Below are 16,303 nucleotides of genomic sequence, written 5' to 3'. Positions count from 1 at the left end.
AAACTGTCAAGACTTGAAGCTTACTTACTTTACCTTTCACCATGGGACTTGTAACCGTCACTTCTGTCTTGAGTAGTTAAAAGATATAACAGTCTAGTCAAGTGCCATGTCTCTTATTCTTGATCAGCTATAGCTCTAAAGTTTTTGCAGATTTTCAAATAAAACTCAGAGATTCCTTGTATGACTCTCTCATATCTGTATTTTGTGGTATTTCTGGATCCTTACCAAGGCAGTGATGGTATATGCCTTCTCTCAAAATATGTGGTATTTGTGGTATAAAGTATAGTGACATTACCTTCTCTCTCACCCTACTCTAATAATGCTTTAATATCTGGAGCTCATAGGTGCTCGATAAAATATACACACTTACAAGACATTTATTGTATAGTCAAACCATGGATCCAAAGAAACAAATCAATAAGTCAAATCAAGATGTGCATGTGTGGTGAATGAATGATGTATGGTGATGATGATGATAACAATGGTGAAAGTCTAATTCTACTTTTGCTCTTTGAGGAGATACATACCTTTCTTGCTTTTTGAAACTTTGTGAGGAGAATGAGATGCTCTATATTTCATTTTCTTTCCTCTCACGTGGGTGTCTTGTACCCCTAATTCTACTATTGGACACTTGTCCATTTTTACCTCTCGTCTCACTTTTTATTTTCTTTCGAGGTTCCGGGCACTTGCCCCTTTTTATTTCATCGTATTTTTTTAGAGCACTCATCTCTTGAGATAATATAGCAAGTGGTAGTGACAAGATAACTTGAGCATTTATTTCACAAGGGAAAAACAGAAATATTTTTGGCTATTCTCTCCCGGATTAGGAGAAGAATGTTTTTGGGTGGTTCTGGAGATGGAAATGAGTGGATATACGTGGATGGTACATCCGGAGTAGAAGCAGCATGTGTAAGTGAACGTGTAAGTGAATCTTGATTTTAACCACATGACAAGCTCCTAAGGGTTTACACAGCTTGACCACACTCAATGCTCATAAGAAGTAAAAAATAAATGTATGGCTTAAAGTCTAACAAGCATGTGTATATGGCTGTGGTAGGAATTTAAACACTCATCATACAGGAACTCATCATGTAATATTTTAAAGGATTTTCAAAGATAAAATTGTATCCGTTAACAACTTAGACTTCAGATCAAGTTTTTTTCCCACAAGTTTAGCTTTAGAGCAAGCTTTAAATTATAACAGTTATGTCTAAACTTGAGAGAGAATTTCAAATTTGAAAATTAGGCAGAGCAACTATTCATCATATTCATGCTAGAGTTTTATTATTTAGATTGAGATTAGCATAGCCACTTTATTTATTTGTTAAACATACTAAGCAAAAGACATATATATATAAGTATAAAATCTTTATTTGGTTTTTCATAGTCATGTATAGTTATATTTTAATATAGTATAAGTATAAAGATAGATAGAAATACTTAGCAGGATAAATGGGGGTGCTCTCCCCCAAGCTGAATTTTGACGTAATTTCTCTTGATGTAGCTAGCAGGTGGCAGAGGTGTATTTGAAAGTCGGCAGTATCCTGACAGCGATTAGAATGTCCTCCGTCTGCTAGTCTTCCTGATTCTTAAATTCTGTGGAGCTCAAATAGACAACAAAGCTTTGTGGAACTGATTAAGTGTTAGCATAAATATCTAGCCTTCATCATGTTGAGCCTCCTTAATAAATATTACTCCCTATTTTTTATTTTGATTTTATAAAGCAGAAAAAATATTTATTTTATTTTTATGCCTCCACAGTGAATGTACTTATCGGGTTTATGGCACTCGTATACTTCACATGGGGCTTACTATTTTTCACATTTTTATTTTCTTTTTAGGATAGTATGAACATGATTAACTAAGTAAACTATTTTAGATAATTGAAAGGAAAAAGATACCTACCAAGTTTACCTCTTGGCAAGGCGTTCGGTGTTTTTAAGTCCTCCGAACGGGACTCTCTGTTTTCTTAATTGTCCTAGGATTCGTTGGTTGGCGGAGTCGGTACTTCCGTCGGTGCCTCCTCTTCATGTATGGTTATCTTCTCTCTCCACACCTAACTTGGTGCTATGGTCTCCTCTGGATAATTCTGTTTAAACTGTATGTCTTCTGACCTTACCACTTCTCCTTCATAGTCTGCCCATCCGTCCTTGATGATCTGCCTCCTCTGGTTGCGGTTGCGTCGTTTTTTGACCTGCTTAGAGTCTTCAACGATATAGTTAGGGTCAGTAAAATAGCTGCGTACCTTCTCTGAGGGGAAGTGCAGATGGACTTCTCCAGTTCCAATGTAGATAATTGCTTTAACGGTGTTGAGGAACGGTCTTCCAAGGATGATGGGTGGATCGTATTCGTCTTCTCCCGTGTCAATAACCTTTAACCTCTCGAAACGTCTGATCTGCCATCTGGAGTTGAATGTATGTTGGTTTTAAGGGCATGGTTCCGAACAAGAGCCGATAGGTGACTGCGGCCATTATGTTGACGCCCGATCCGGTGTCACAAAACGTCTTGTAGAAGTTGTATCCATTTTTGGAGCAATAGATGCTTGGCATTCTTGGGTCGTCCTTCTTGGTCAGAAACGATGACTTAAGTTGGTGATCTTGACCTCCATGAACTGCAGTGATCATCTTAGCTGACTCGGTCCACACTTGCTTGTTCCTGTTCCTCCTGTTGGTCCTCTTCCTTGGTTCACGTCTCGATTGATCTGGGATTTGTGTAGTCTTGTTCTTGAAGGAAAACGTCTCCTTCCTCCCTTTGATGTAGAAACTGATCTTGGCAGCACTAGCATAGATGATAGCTCCCGAGGTGTTCAAGAATGGCCTCCCTAAGATGATAGGTGCCCTCTCATCATTACCGGTCTCTATCACCACGAAGGCTGCTGGGGCATATAAGGTACCAACTCGGACACAGAGGTTCTTCAATATTCCCTTTGGAAAACTTAACGCCGCAAACTGCAAACACATGGTTGTTTCTAATAAAGGATATGTAAAGATTTTTTCATAGAGTACCCTGGGCATAATGTTGACGCTGGAGCCAAAGTCGCAGAGTGCTTCTGGGACGTCCACCATGCCGATGGAGATCGGGATGACGGGGTGTCCTGGATCGTCTCTCTTGACCGGTAGAAGGTCAGTAGTAACTTCAGTGACGGGGTTACTCCAGTTACCTGCATCAAACATGTCTACGAGATTTGCAGATTCTAATCCTTCCGGTTGTGATGGTATACCGGGGTTAGTAGCAGGAACAGCAACAGCTATTTGATTTAACTGAGATTCAATCATTTTATTAAAGCTAATTTGATTCTTGATGGCAGTAGAGAAATTATCCATTCTATTATTTATATTTTCTAGCATTTTATCATTAGATACCAATTTCTTAGATAGGTTATCCATTAGCTTTCCTTGATTAGACACTAACTCTCTCAGAGGTGGAAAATTATTATTATTGTTGTAAGAATTGTTACCTTAATAATTACCTGAGTAGTTAGGCCTCTGTTGATTCCAATCTTGATTTTGTTGAGGACGGTTGTAGTAGTAGTTGTTGTTGTTGATGTAGTTCACATCCTCAAGCATCTTAGGGCAGTGATTGCCTGAGTGTCCAGTATCTCCACACTCCTCACAAGTCATGTGAGAGTCGTAGATGTGCATAACTTCCTTCTTGTCTCCAGCTCTATCATCGAGCTTCTTCATGAGCAGGTCTAGCTTTGCAGATAGCATGTCTACCTCCTTGAGCTGATGCATACCTCCACCTCTCTTGCGTGTCTGGGTCCTCTCTTCATTTCAGCTTTGGTTGGACGCCATCTTCTCCACAAGACCTGTGGCTTATGATATGGTAGGTGATAGGAATGCTCCTCCAGCTGCAGCATCCATGGTCTCTCGGGCACTGTTGCCGAGCCCATGATAAAACATCTACATCAGTAGCCAACTCTTCATTCCATGATGGGGACATTCTAGGATGTAGTCTTGGAAACACTCCCATGCTTCTGGAACGGATTCATCATGTTGTTGCTGAAAACTTGTAATCTTCCCACGGAGAGCATTGGTCTTGCCCATGGGAAAGAACTTAGCCAGAAAGTTTGTTGAGCAGAGTGCCCACGTATTATTCTTCTCCTTTGTAGCGTAAAACCACTGCTCCCCTCTTCCTAACAGTGAGAATGGGAAGAGGCAAAGTAGTATAGCATGTCTGGGGACTCCTGATATGGTAAATGTATTGCAAATCTCCACGAAGTGTTGGAGATGAGCACTAGCATCTTCGTGTGCCTTCCCACAGAACTGATTGGATTGCACCATGTTGATAAGTCCAGGCTTGAGCTCAAAGTTGCCATCGATCTCTGCAGCAGGTCCAGTGCGGATGTTGTCCATAGTGGGAGCTGAGAACTCGCGGATTGATTTTTTTGCCATGGCTTCGAACTCTGAAGACAAGTTCCGGTGATCTTCTTGATTGGATGAAGCTTCTTGCTGAAGTGTTGATGATCTCTTCTTGAGCTTGGCTCTTGTTTTTCTGAATAACGCTTCAGGATTGTCAACAAAATTTCCTAGAAGATGTCTTCTATTCATACATTCCCCTACATAAGATAAAATAGAAAAATATCGGGGTAAAACTGTATGAGAGAATTGATAAGCTCAACCATATTAGTGATGCGAATGATAACTCAAAATCCTATATTCATTCCTGATTAGTAATTAACCTTCCCCGGCAACAGCGCCAAAAATGCTTGTTGGGTATTCTTAACATCATTACCAAAAGTAGACAGTTTTCTAAATCTGATAACGGTGCCAAAAATGCCAAACCTATCCCTCCTCATACCACTTAAGCCAAGTTGTCATCCCCAGCATGACACGAGAGACGCGGTATTGAAATTTGAAATTGCACATCTAAATAAATAATGAATGGGATCTGCAAGCGCATAGATTAATACCGATGTAGCATTTTAACCGGGAAGTATTCCAGGTATCGTTATTTATATTTTTACCACTGGGAAGGGATTAGTAACCATCAATATTGATTATAGAATAGAATATGAGATTGAGTATCTATCATTGCATGTATAATTGAGAACATTTATCTAACTCTTTCATACAGGGATAAGTGTCACATAAAGGATATATAAAGTAATGAATAGTGACAAAGATAATTAATCTGATCAGCATAATTTAGCCACATATAAATATGATAAGCACCTCAATTAGATATTCTAGCAAGTCATTAACATGGAATTAGGATGAACTACAAGAATATTTCCTAAGTTATTCTTAACTATACAACATTATCATAGTTAGTGCAAGTATACTTAGCAATCATTGCGAGACAAGACTACACCCATGCATAGTGATATTAGCAAGGAATATGAGAAACATTGTAATCACTCCCCTGTAACAATGTTGCTCTGCCAGCCCAATACACGAGAGGGGGACTATATAAGAATCATTGAATCTGTCACTGTCACGAACTACCCCGCGATCTGGCATATTGGGTACAATCGCAGATAAATATGGTATAAGCACCACGCCTACACAATATCTATCACTTACCCATGGATCTGATGGATAAACGCTATACGATCCTAAACATGTATATAGATCCAATCTAACTAAGCCAAGTATATAACTATGATAAACTAAGAACAATATAATCTTGAATATAAGCAAGTAGAGCAAAGTCATAAGCAATATATTGAAGTAGAACAAAGTCATATTCATAATATTGAAGAACAAGATGAACAATTAGAAGAACAATTAGAGAATTTCCGAGAATCCTCTTGACAGATCCGGAAACCAATCGAAGATTGACTCCTTCTAGTTCTAATCCTATGTAGCTATACTAATCTGGATGTCTAATTGATGTGGTGGCTCTAGACTTGATCAGAGGCTTCTTCTCCCTTGAGGAATAATGAATTAGGGTTGAGAGATTCTCTCCTACAGGTCTAGTTTTATAGTCCCTCCAAGTGAATATGGGCCGTTGGATCAAACCGACATTGATTGAAAGGTTATCCTTGATCCTTTAGGTCGGTGGAGATTGATCCCAAAAGAGAGTCCTGTTCGGACTCCAGGAGGGGGCGGGCGCCCTGGTCACCTAGGCGGGCACCCAGGGCCAGGCTCCGTTCGGCCTCCACTTCCTTCCCGTGGCTTCTGGAGTCTTCTAGATGTAAGATAATTGCGCGGTGCATTGATATCTCTATGTAATCCCGACATGTGGGCCTTTCTTCCGTATTTCCTGATAACCCCCTATAGAAATAGACAAACACCAAAACTCATGGAATTCTGTCAGATAAAACCCTAAGTCTAGATGTTGATTTCATTTGGATCCTTTTCTTTGTTTATTTGATAATTAAATTTGATACTTAAGGACCGTCAACACTGTGATGGTTGCTCTTAGCCTAGCCTGTCACTCCGAATGGGTGGGTCCCGTGGGGGTTAGGAGTTGTTTCCAATTACGTGAACGTGGTGGTGTTCACGTATGCGGGAATAAGTGGATGTGCGGGTATCTTTCGGGTAGAAGGGTAGGTGGCAGGGTAGTGACAGCTCTGTCATCCTTTGCATTCCCCCACGATCAGGTATTCCGATAGGAGTTCTATAAAGTCTCTATCGGTTGGGTATCGAACTGCGGGGATCTCCCCTCATCTCAGGCTTAGTTCTAACTCTATTTATTGCTAATTAGATGATTCGCTAACAGTTCTATACATAGTTATATGTGACCCATGCCTGCTCAAGTAGATTTATTTCTTTATTATTTATTTATTATTTCTCTTCTATTTTATCCTTGAGGTTGATCCAATGTGTGTCCACTATCTTGAATATCATGTTTATTCTTGTTTACTCAATGTCTACCAAGCATTCAATAAGTAATCATGTTTACACCATGTTTGATCCCTTTGCCTTCCTACGGGAATTATAAATTCGACACCCTTGAATACTCGCGGGTTGAAATGCTACAATGATAGTTCTGTCCGTTTGCAGTTATATTACTTCTTCATTCATGAACTATCGATTGGCGTACCTAAATACCGTTACTTAAGATTGTAATCCTTGTGCACTTTCAAGCGTAGTGCCACAACTTTGCATATCGCAAGTAAGGATGGTTAGGAAGGCCAATCCAACATTCCTAACTATTGTTACCAGACTGCACTGCTAAGGCCGGCGCCCTTGAATTGCCTTGGGTTATCTCTCTGATGTAGCGACAGTTACGGTATGTCAACACCCAACATTTCTGGTGTCATTGCTAAGGATGGATCTATGGTCTATTTTTAGTAATGACGCTAAGAAATGCCAACAACATCCTGGCCTTCAGGAGCTACAAATTCCAATGGAAGGAAAAAAGCCATCCATGCATCAGTCGAATGGTCGTGCTCATCGGACTTCTTCTTAAGATGCCATATTTGTTTCTTTTCGGCAACTTCTTGCTCTAATTCTTTGTTCCTCAAACATTGCACTCTTCTTTTTTGGCTCTTTGTCAGCCCTGGTGGGAACCACTGTCCTCTCTACCATACATATTCATGGACCCCTTTCTCCTGTTTGTACTCCTCACAATGATCCCAACCTTGATCGGCAAATCTCTTCTCTTGCCAATTCTCAGAGCTGCTTATTTCTAAACGCCGATCGTCCCCAGGAAACTGTGTCCTAAGTCTTTCATAGACCGGACGGTGGTTGACTCGAGACTGCCTATACCCCAAGTATTGATCACTACATTTAGGGCAATTATTACTAGTAGGCAGTTTCAAGCCTTCATTCCAACAATGTCTGAAAAATAAACACTTCCAATGAGATTGCTTCTGTTCTCTTATGTATTCTTGTTCTCTTCGGTACATCTCCTCTTCGTACCTTGGGTGTTCCTCCATGAGTTCTTGTCCTCATAGTATTTCTGCCTCTGGTGGCGTTCTCGCTCCCATTGCCATTTGTTCAATAGAATTTTTGTTGTAACTCTGGGCCTGGAAACCTCTTTATTCTCATTTTGGCTATTCTTGAAGTGAAGGCGTTGCCGAAGCTCCTCATTTGTAATTTGTTGACCGGGATCAATAGCGCCAGCTTTTCTCGCTCTATCAGAGGTCAATACTTTCATCTTGCCTTTGCCATTAGGATCATCTACAACAATCATGTTCATAAAGAAAGACACCATGATCTACGCAAATGCCTGAGCATCAATCTTCATCTTGCCATCGAATTCATACTCTAAAAACTCGGCAATCATTGATAGAATGGGAATTGGCATTATTGAAGCCACAATATTTCTCGACTTTTACTCCTTTAGGGTGGAGCATGGGATGCCCTTCTGGCAATTTGATACGTCCTTCTCTAACCAACAATTCGAACAACTTATCTGACTTGGAGACGTCAAAGTCATAAGTTCCTTTTTGCTGCCTCAACCAGCATTGACTAGCCTGAGTTGGCTCTTTCACCTAGACCAATTCAGCTACGGCTATTTCATCTTCATCGTTGTATTATGCTGCTTCTTCTAGGAAACTTTGATACATCTCACTAGCCACATCACCCTTCTAGAAGCGGTTATCCCTTCTGAACCCCTGAGCTTGATTACTCATCATTGCCAATCATTATGAAAGTTGACCGAGATCATCGAAGTGCAAACCAAATAGCTTCTCTCTGACATTAGGTTGCATGCCTGCTATCGCCATTCCTGGCAACTGATCATCAGGAAGATTAAATGAGTAGCAAAGGTTCTTGGTTTCTCTAAACCTGCGAAGATACTCCTATGGCATCTCATTAGTCCTGAGCCTTAGGCTCATAAGATCAACCAGCTTTGTCTCATTAGTACCCATGAAAAAGTATGAATGGAACTTCTGTTCTAATTCTGCCCAAGTTCCAATGGAATTTGCTGGCAAGGATGCAAACCATGTGAAAGCTGGCCCTGTCAGGGACAATAGAAAATACCGAATCCTCCAAGCTTCATGTGTAGATGCCACCCCTAGCTGCATCAAATACCGACTAATGTGCTCTATGGTGCTAGTGTCATCTTGACCAGAAAACTTGGTTAAATCAGTGGGAGGCTTTGTAACACTTTAGGTGTTAAGCATGCACTTAGTATCATAAACTCATTCATAAGCATTCTCATCAAGCATAGCATCACATGAGCATGCCCATTCATTCAAGTGTGATTTTATATGCTTTATTTCATGTGAATTAAATATGATAAAAATAGTATGCTTGTTCCAAAAATCCTTGTGATGCCCAAATCAGGTTGAAATATGTGTTAGAAGAATTAAGAGTAACTTTGTGAAATTTTTGGAGCTATAGAAATTGAGAAATGGAATTTATACAAAATTCCCTAAAATGAATTTAATTAGAAAACCTAGAACTAGTTTTGGTGTGTGATTCAAATTTTGTTTGGAATTTGAATTTGCATATTAAAGCAAAGTTGTAGAGAATTTTGTGGGGAACATTTCTTCTTTTTACCCCAACCACTAAAAAGATTTGTAAAAGCTTCAAAATTCCTATTTAATCTTTTTTTGAGAAAAATAAATTAAAAAAAGGGCCGTTCACTGGGGGGGCTGGCGCCAACCAACCGGCCCAGCCAGCGAAGCCAGCCCGCCCTCCCCGCGCTGCGTCCACCTCCTTCCCCCGCGCTCGGACATGGCCGTGCCGCGCGCGCCCGACCGTGTCAGGCCGACGGCGCCACGTGGACGGCATGCGCGCTCGCCGACGCCACGACCTCCCCCTTCGCCCGTGGACAGCGCCAGTGCACTCGCCATTCTCGCCTCCACCCCGTGCGCGCTCTCCCGCTCTCTCGCCTCCGCTCCGTGCGCCATCGCCGCCGCCTGCCATTGGAGCTTCCCAAGCTCCTCCACCTTGTTCCAGACGCCTCGCCGCCTTCCAGCGCCTCCTTCCACCTCTCCGAGCTCCGCCTTGGTATCCGCGTGCTCGGACGTGCCCTCTTCGCGCAGGTGAGCCTTCCTAGGGGGCCGAATCGCTCGCCGGAGAGTGCGCGGCTTCACCGGAGCTCTCCGCGGCGTTGGTGTTCCTAGTTCTCTCCGTCTCGGGCCTCCCTTGCCTCGCTAGCGCGCGCATCGTGGTCGCCGTGGGTTCCTGAGTCGCGAAAGGTTGCTCGGGCACGCTCTACCGGCATGTGGTGGTCGGCACCGCCGCCGGTCCGCCATTGCCGGTGGCCAGCTCGCTGTGCTCGGTCTTAGGACGCACAGTGGGGTGGAATCGAGTCGCAAAGGAGAGACGAGCGTGTTGGTGCCCTCAGTTTCGTCCGGGAGGCCTCGCCGGCGGCAAGCCGTCGACGGGAACTCCTCCCCTCTCGACGCCCTGGCCAGCGTGCCCTGCTGGCAGGCAGGCCCCGTTCGTCAGTGACCGCGGGTGCACTGCACCGGATGCACCTAGCTGGGTCCCGGGGGTGGATTTGAAATATATTTTCAGAAAATGTTTTCCAGAAATTGATTTAAATAGTATAAAATCTATATCTTGAGACCCATGGCTCCAAAATTGATGAACTAAATTCTGATGTGCTCTATAATTCTAGATCTACAGTTTGGTATGGTTGCATGTCATGTTTAAACAACTTTTCTGTACAAATATATTTAATCCATGTTTTTGCTGAAAATTGGAAAATGCATAGTAATTAAAATATAACTCAGAAAAATATGAAACTTGTTTTATTGGCTCTGCATGGATGATTAGTCTCTAGAAAAAATATGTTACATATTATTTACAGTATAAATTAATTTATGATGATTTAAATGCTTGCATGGCAGTGGTTTATGATTTTTAATAAATAATTTGATCATGCAATTAATCTGGAAAATTTTGTGGATGTTTCTTATGTTAACAAGTAATTTATAAAAATATGAAATCTACTGTTTGACACCTAGACAATAGTAGGGTATTTATACTTGATTATATTGAATAATCTTGCAATTTTTGTAGTCCAAAGTAAGTGTCCAAATATTATGAAAAAATTGTGGTAGACTTTATGGTTGACTGGTGATCTGCTGTAATTTTTGTGGAATTTATTGATGTACAAAAGCATATACTACTTTTGTAGGTCCAATAATGATTAAATAAATTATGAATGGTTGTGCATAAAAATTAAATAGAATAAAAGGGTTTTTGATGTATCTTTGAAGCATCATGTTAGCTTGCTGGTTAACCCTGGAGGCAATTGTAGAAGAAAATGCAATAGATGCTTAATTTGAGTACATGTTCTTGGATGATGTTGACTACCTTGTAGAAATAACCACCTATGTCATCTATGCACCATGTCATGGTCATCGGGTAACCACCTGCATAAGCATTGCAGCCCGGGCATTTCGCACTCCACTCATGAGCACACATGCATCATACAGGCTCACAGGAGAACGAGGTGGGACCCGAGGAGCAGGAGGAGACCCAGGAGCAGGAACTTTTGGGAGGACCAGAGCCCGGAGAAGAGCTGCAAGAGTGCCCAGACCACAAGCCGAGCACGTTTGGGAAAGGCAAGCTCCGGAGCATTCTAAGTCTCCCTATTCTCGCTAACTTAAATGATATGTTATGCTTGTTCTACTATGTTGCATTTAAGTGATAGGAATTGCTTGATACCGTTGATGCATATATACTCCTTGATATCACCACTTGTTTATCTACCTTGTCCTATGTAGATAGGCTCAGGTCTGTTGCTTAGCTTGCTTAGCACGGTAGAAGTCGGGTGATTTCCTATCACCTGCGAGATATAGGTGGGCACCTGTTTGTTTAGCTGATAATGCTCTGAGGAAAAGTAACCAAGTGTGGGAATGAATTTGTGGTCGGGCAGGGTATTATGGTGGAGTTGACCATAGTGCCCCTGTCTGTGTCGATTAAGGACCGATCGTTGATGGCCCTCTTGTCATGTTGAACGCATGCCCCACACTTAGCTAGAAGGATAAGTCATTCCGACCGCGAAGCCTGAGCATTATCCGGGCCAGGAATCAGCCCGATGTACGCGGTGTATTGGTGATGGTTGAGTAGAACGATGAGGGCGCGGCGCGCAACCTTGGTATACCTTGGATACCTCAGTCGCCGGAACGGTCCTCAGGTATGGGCGGTGCCTATCGAACCCACAAATTGGTCCTGGATAGTGCAATACGGTGATCTGTAGCTCACTTGATCAGTGAGTGTGGTTTGTGTGGGGAATAAACTCGCCAGCTGGTTAGAAATCGATTCGAATTGCCATCGCTCCTGGATAGTGAGCACTTGACATGAGCTTCGTCCTCGTAGTAAGGACTATGGAACACTTGGTTATGAAGATAAATGGTTTATGAATGCTATGATGAGGTACCATCATATCACCACACTTGTTTGCAATAGTACAGGTGCAAACCTATATAATATGTAATGATAATATCAAACTTCAGCTAATTAAAAGAAGAAAGGTTATTGGGCCATGTTTTAGTGGAGTAATGCTTTTATGCGAAAAGTCTCAGCTATTCCACCATACAGCCTACATGATCCTGAAGAGTCTTTATTTTGGTTTATGACGGGTAAGTCTAGCTGAGTACATTCTCGTACTCAGGGTTCCATTCTCATGTTGTTTTGCAGATTGATAGATGTACTATGGTTATTGCATTCTCTGCTTGTACCTAGCAATGGGTGATGACTAGACCAAGGGCGATGGTCACTCTACCTTCTCTTTTGCTTTTGTGGGAATGACCGAACTATGGCACTGTATCAGACTAAATGTGTGTGTGTTACTTTCAAATTATGAAGCTTCCGCTACCTGAGAACTTGGTTTGTAATAACTTTAAGTAACTCCGATGCATTTGATGAATGGCACGAATTGGATGTAATTTTGAATGGTGACCGCTGAACTTATTACGATCTTGGCTGTACGTACGATTTGTGGTTTGAAATCGTTCGAGATTTCATGGACTACCGTGGTTATATGGGCTTAAGCTCGATGGTTTGACTGTGCACATGGGAACAAGGGTTAGCAAGTTACTTTTCATAAGTACGTTCTAAACCAAATTTAAAATGGTTAATAAAAATTAACTATGCAATTAATGATAACCAAGGTGTTAAAATGAGTTTTTGGAAAACTACACAGTGTACCATGGTCATATCCTTTATGCCCAGTTAAGAACTCTAAGGTGGCTAGTTAAGTACTGACTTGGGGGTTAATGCATCATATTTCTATTTCGTCGCTCATACGGCGTGCAATAGTATGAGTACCATTCATTTGAGCGGTAATGTATGCATCAATTCTTCCTCTACACCTCGGTAAGTGGGAGCTGTGAGGGCATGATCGGATACACTGCCGATCTAGGGAAGTGTTTTTAGGTGCTGTGTCATGCACACATGTTTGGTGTGCCTGGGAACAGTACCGCATGTTGGGAGATTCCGTCCTGAGAGGCGATGCCATCACTAGGGCGATGATGTGGGTAGTAACACGCCATATGCATGGACGTGGTGTCTATGTGTGTGGGGTGTATAGCTTTAAATTCTTGTTTTGCATGATCATACTGTGGTTGGGCTAAAATGAGTTTTCTACAGGTACACTAACCACGTTCTCGCCTAGAACACTAGTTACGTTATGAGAGAACGTTGTGTGCCACCGCGTAAACCGATTAGTGTTAACTCTTGTTTCTAAGTTTGTGAGGTCGTAAGTTCGTGCATGGATCATGATCATTCAATATCATTACTTACTTCCTCCCATTAATTAAATCTGTCCCAATTTTAAATAATAAAAGATAATCCTCAGTCTTACCCAAGGTATTCTATTTGCAGCAGATGGCACGCACTAGGCTCACCGCCCGCAAGTCCACTGGTGGGCGAGCCCCTCGCCATCAGTTGGTAGCTAGGAGCTCGCGTCATAAGTGTAAGTTCCTAGAGGAGTTTGGGATGCTCACCTTGCTTTGGAGGGTGCTCAGTTCGATGGGGTATTCTGAAGGAAGGGAACCTCGCTACTATTGGAACAAGGAGCAGCTTGGTGACGGGACCCTGGTGGGGGTCGAGGCAGTGGTCCCTACCAGTTGAGGTGACCCCGCTTGGGGTGGCTGGGTGTACGAGTCCTGAGGTACCACACCTTTTCAGGGTGCCAGTAGAGCAGCTTTTGTGGTTCTGAGGGACATCATGGAGAGGTTTCCGCAGGAGCTGGCCCACGCGTTCGCTGGGGTGTTTCCCCAGGGTGACCCCTACACTTTGTTGTGGGATCAGTCCGAGGTGAGTGCTCTAGAGAGGAGAGCGGACGAGGACCAGCACAGTGACAACGCAGCCATGAGTGTTATGTTCGCCTTGATGAGGACCTGTGGGGGTCTAGAGCATTGTTTGGGGTGCTTGTCCAGGTCTCTTCTCACCGTTTAGGATGAGAAGCGCCAGTTCCAGCGTGAGTTTGACACTAAGGTTGAGAGGCTGTAGGCAGAGTTCGCCCGTGTGACTCTGGAGAGGGATCAGGCAGTCCAGAAGAACAGTGAGCTGAGTCAGAACCTGCTCGCAGTGAGAGAGCAGAGGAACAGGGTGACCACCGTTCATAGGAACTGCGAGCGCATGCTAGTTGATGTGCTTGGTTAGAGGAATGATGCCTGGAACGAGGAGGACACCCTGAGGGCCCGACAGCTAGAGCTTGAGCAGCAGCTAGCTAATGCTGAGGAGTACAATGAGAACCTGCATGAGGAGATCCACCAGCTGCATAACTAGCTCCACCCTCACCACCTACCTGGAGCAGCTGAGTTAGACTCTGAGGATGAGATGAATAAGGACCCCGAGATGGAGGTAGCCGCTAGTGGAGATGAGGACGAGGAGGGCTCCGGCATGGACAGTGACCATAGCGAGTAGATGCTAGAGCTCTAAAGCTAGTCCTTCTTTTGCTGTTGTTGTTGCATGGCATGTCTTGTAATCTGTTGGATCTTGGATATGTAAGTTCTATGTGATGACGCTGAAAGCCCAGCGTATGTATGTTGGTAATTTTGGATGTATGCGAACCTTGTTGCCCGAATGTTAAGTAATCTGTTAGTTATGTTGTGTGTGGATGATGAATTGTTGTGCCTCTGTTTATTGTGCGAATTTATTTCCAAAATAAATGCAGTATGGCATGATTCTGTATATGTCTACCCGTCGATAACAAGTCCTAACGACTGCTTATCATTGACGCATGCAGATGGTGCAAACCCGTGGTGGGGGTAACAACAACCCCGGTCTTGGAGCAGGTACTTCTGGAGGTGGGGCTCAAAGGAATGAGGAGAGAGCACCATCACCGCCACCACCACCCCCTCATCCGTACACTGTGGATGTGTTTTTCACGCAGTTTCTGGGGAGACAACGCAACATGGAGCAGATGCAGCGCATCATGGAAGAAGCCCTGCACAATATCACTGACAACACTCGCCGTGGGGATAACCAGGGCGGCCGTGAAGCCAATCAATACAGCTCTTTCAAAGACTTCATGCATACTAAACCACTGGTCTTCAAGGAGGCCCTGGAACCACTTGAGGCAGATGAATGGATTAACACTATGGAGCAAAAGTTTTGTCTTCTTCGGATGACCGAAGAGCTCAAGGCCGAGTACGCGGCGCATCAGTTGTAGGGGCCTGCTAGGATATGGTGGTCCCATCATCGCACCACCTACCCAGAGGGGACCCCGATCACCTGGAACCGCTTCACCACCGCTTTTTAGGGGAATTATATTGCTCCGGGTGTGGTGGAAATGAAGGTTGGGGAGTTCATGAGGCTGTCCCAGGGAACGAAGTCTGTGAAGGAGTATCTGCACGCTTTTAACAATCTTGCTCTTTACGCTCCTGAGTTTGTGAACACGGAGGCCAAGAAGATCGCTAGTTTCGAGAGAGGCTTGAGCCCAAAGATGGTGAAGACCATGGGTACAGGAACCCGGGCTACCTTCAATGCCTACATCAGTGACTGTCTGACCCAAGAAAACAATAATAACAACTATAGTGCATCCAAATCTCGCAAGAGGGCTTTTGAAGCTGGATCATCTCAGTCCAGGGCACCAGTGGAAGGACGTTAGCCGTATCATCCTCCTGGCCTAGGTGCTAGGTTCCGACCGCCGTGGAGAAGGAACACAGGGCATCCAACGCAGCAGAAACCGTACAAGGTGGCAATAGCTCCCGCCAAGCCAAAGGCAATTCAAGCTGCAGCACCTACCACCAACAACATGACCAAGGGGCCGTGCTACAACTGCCACAAGATGGGGCACTTTAATAAGGAATGCCCCTACCCCAAGAAGCAGCAGGCAACCTACCCAGCCCATGTACACCATACCTCGATAGAGGAGATCCCGGAAGGAGAACTGGTAACAACTGGTATGTTTCCTGTCAACCAACATCTTGAAGTTGTTTTGTTTGATTCTGGATCATCGCATTCATTCATGAGCCAAGCATTTGCACAAAAGCATG

This window comes from Sorghum bicolor, chromosome 4, assembly GCF_000003195.3.
Source record: "Sorghum bicolor cultivar BTx623 chromosome 4, Sorghum_bicolor_NCBIv3, whole genome shotgun sequence".
Taxonomy (NCBI): Eukaryota; Viridiplantae; Streptophyta; class Magnoliopsida; order Poales; family Poaceae; genus Sorghum; species Sorghum bicolor.
This window is presented reverse-complemented; position numbering follows the sequence as displayed.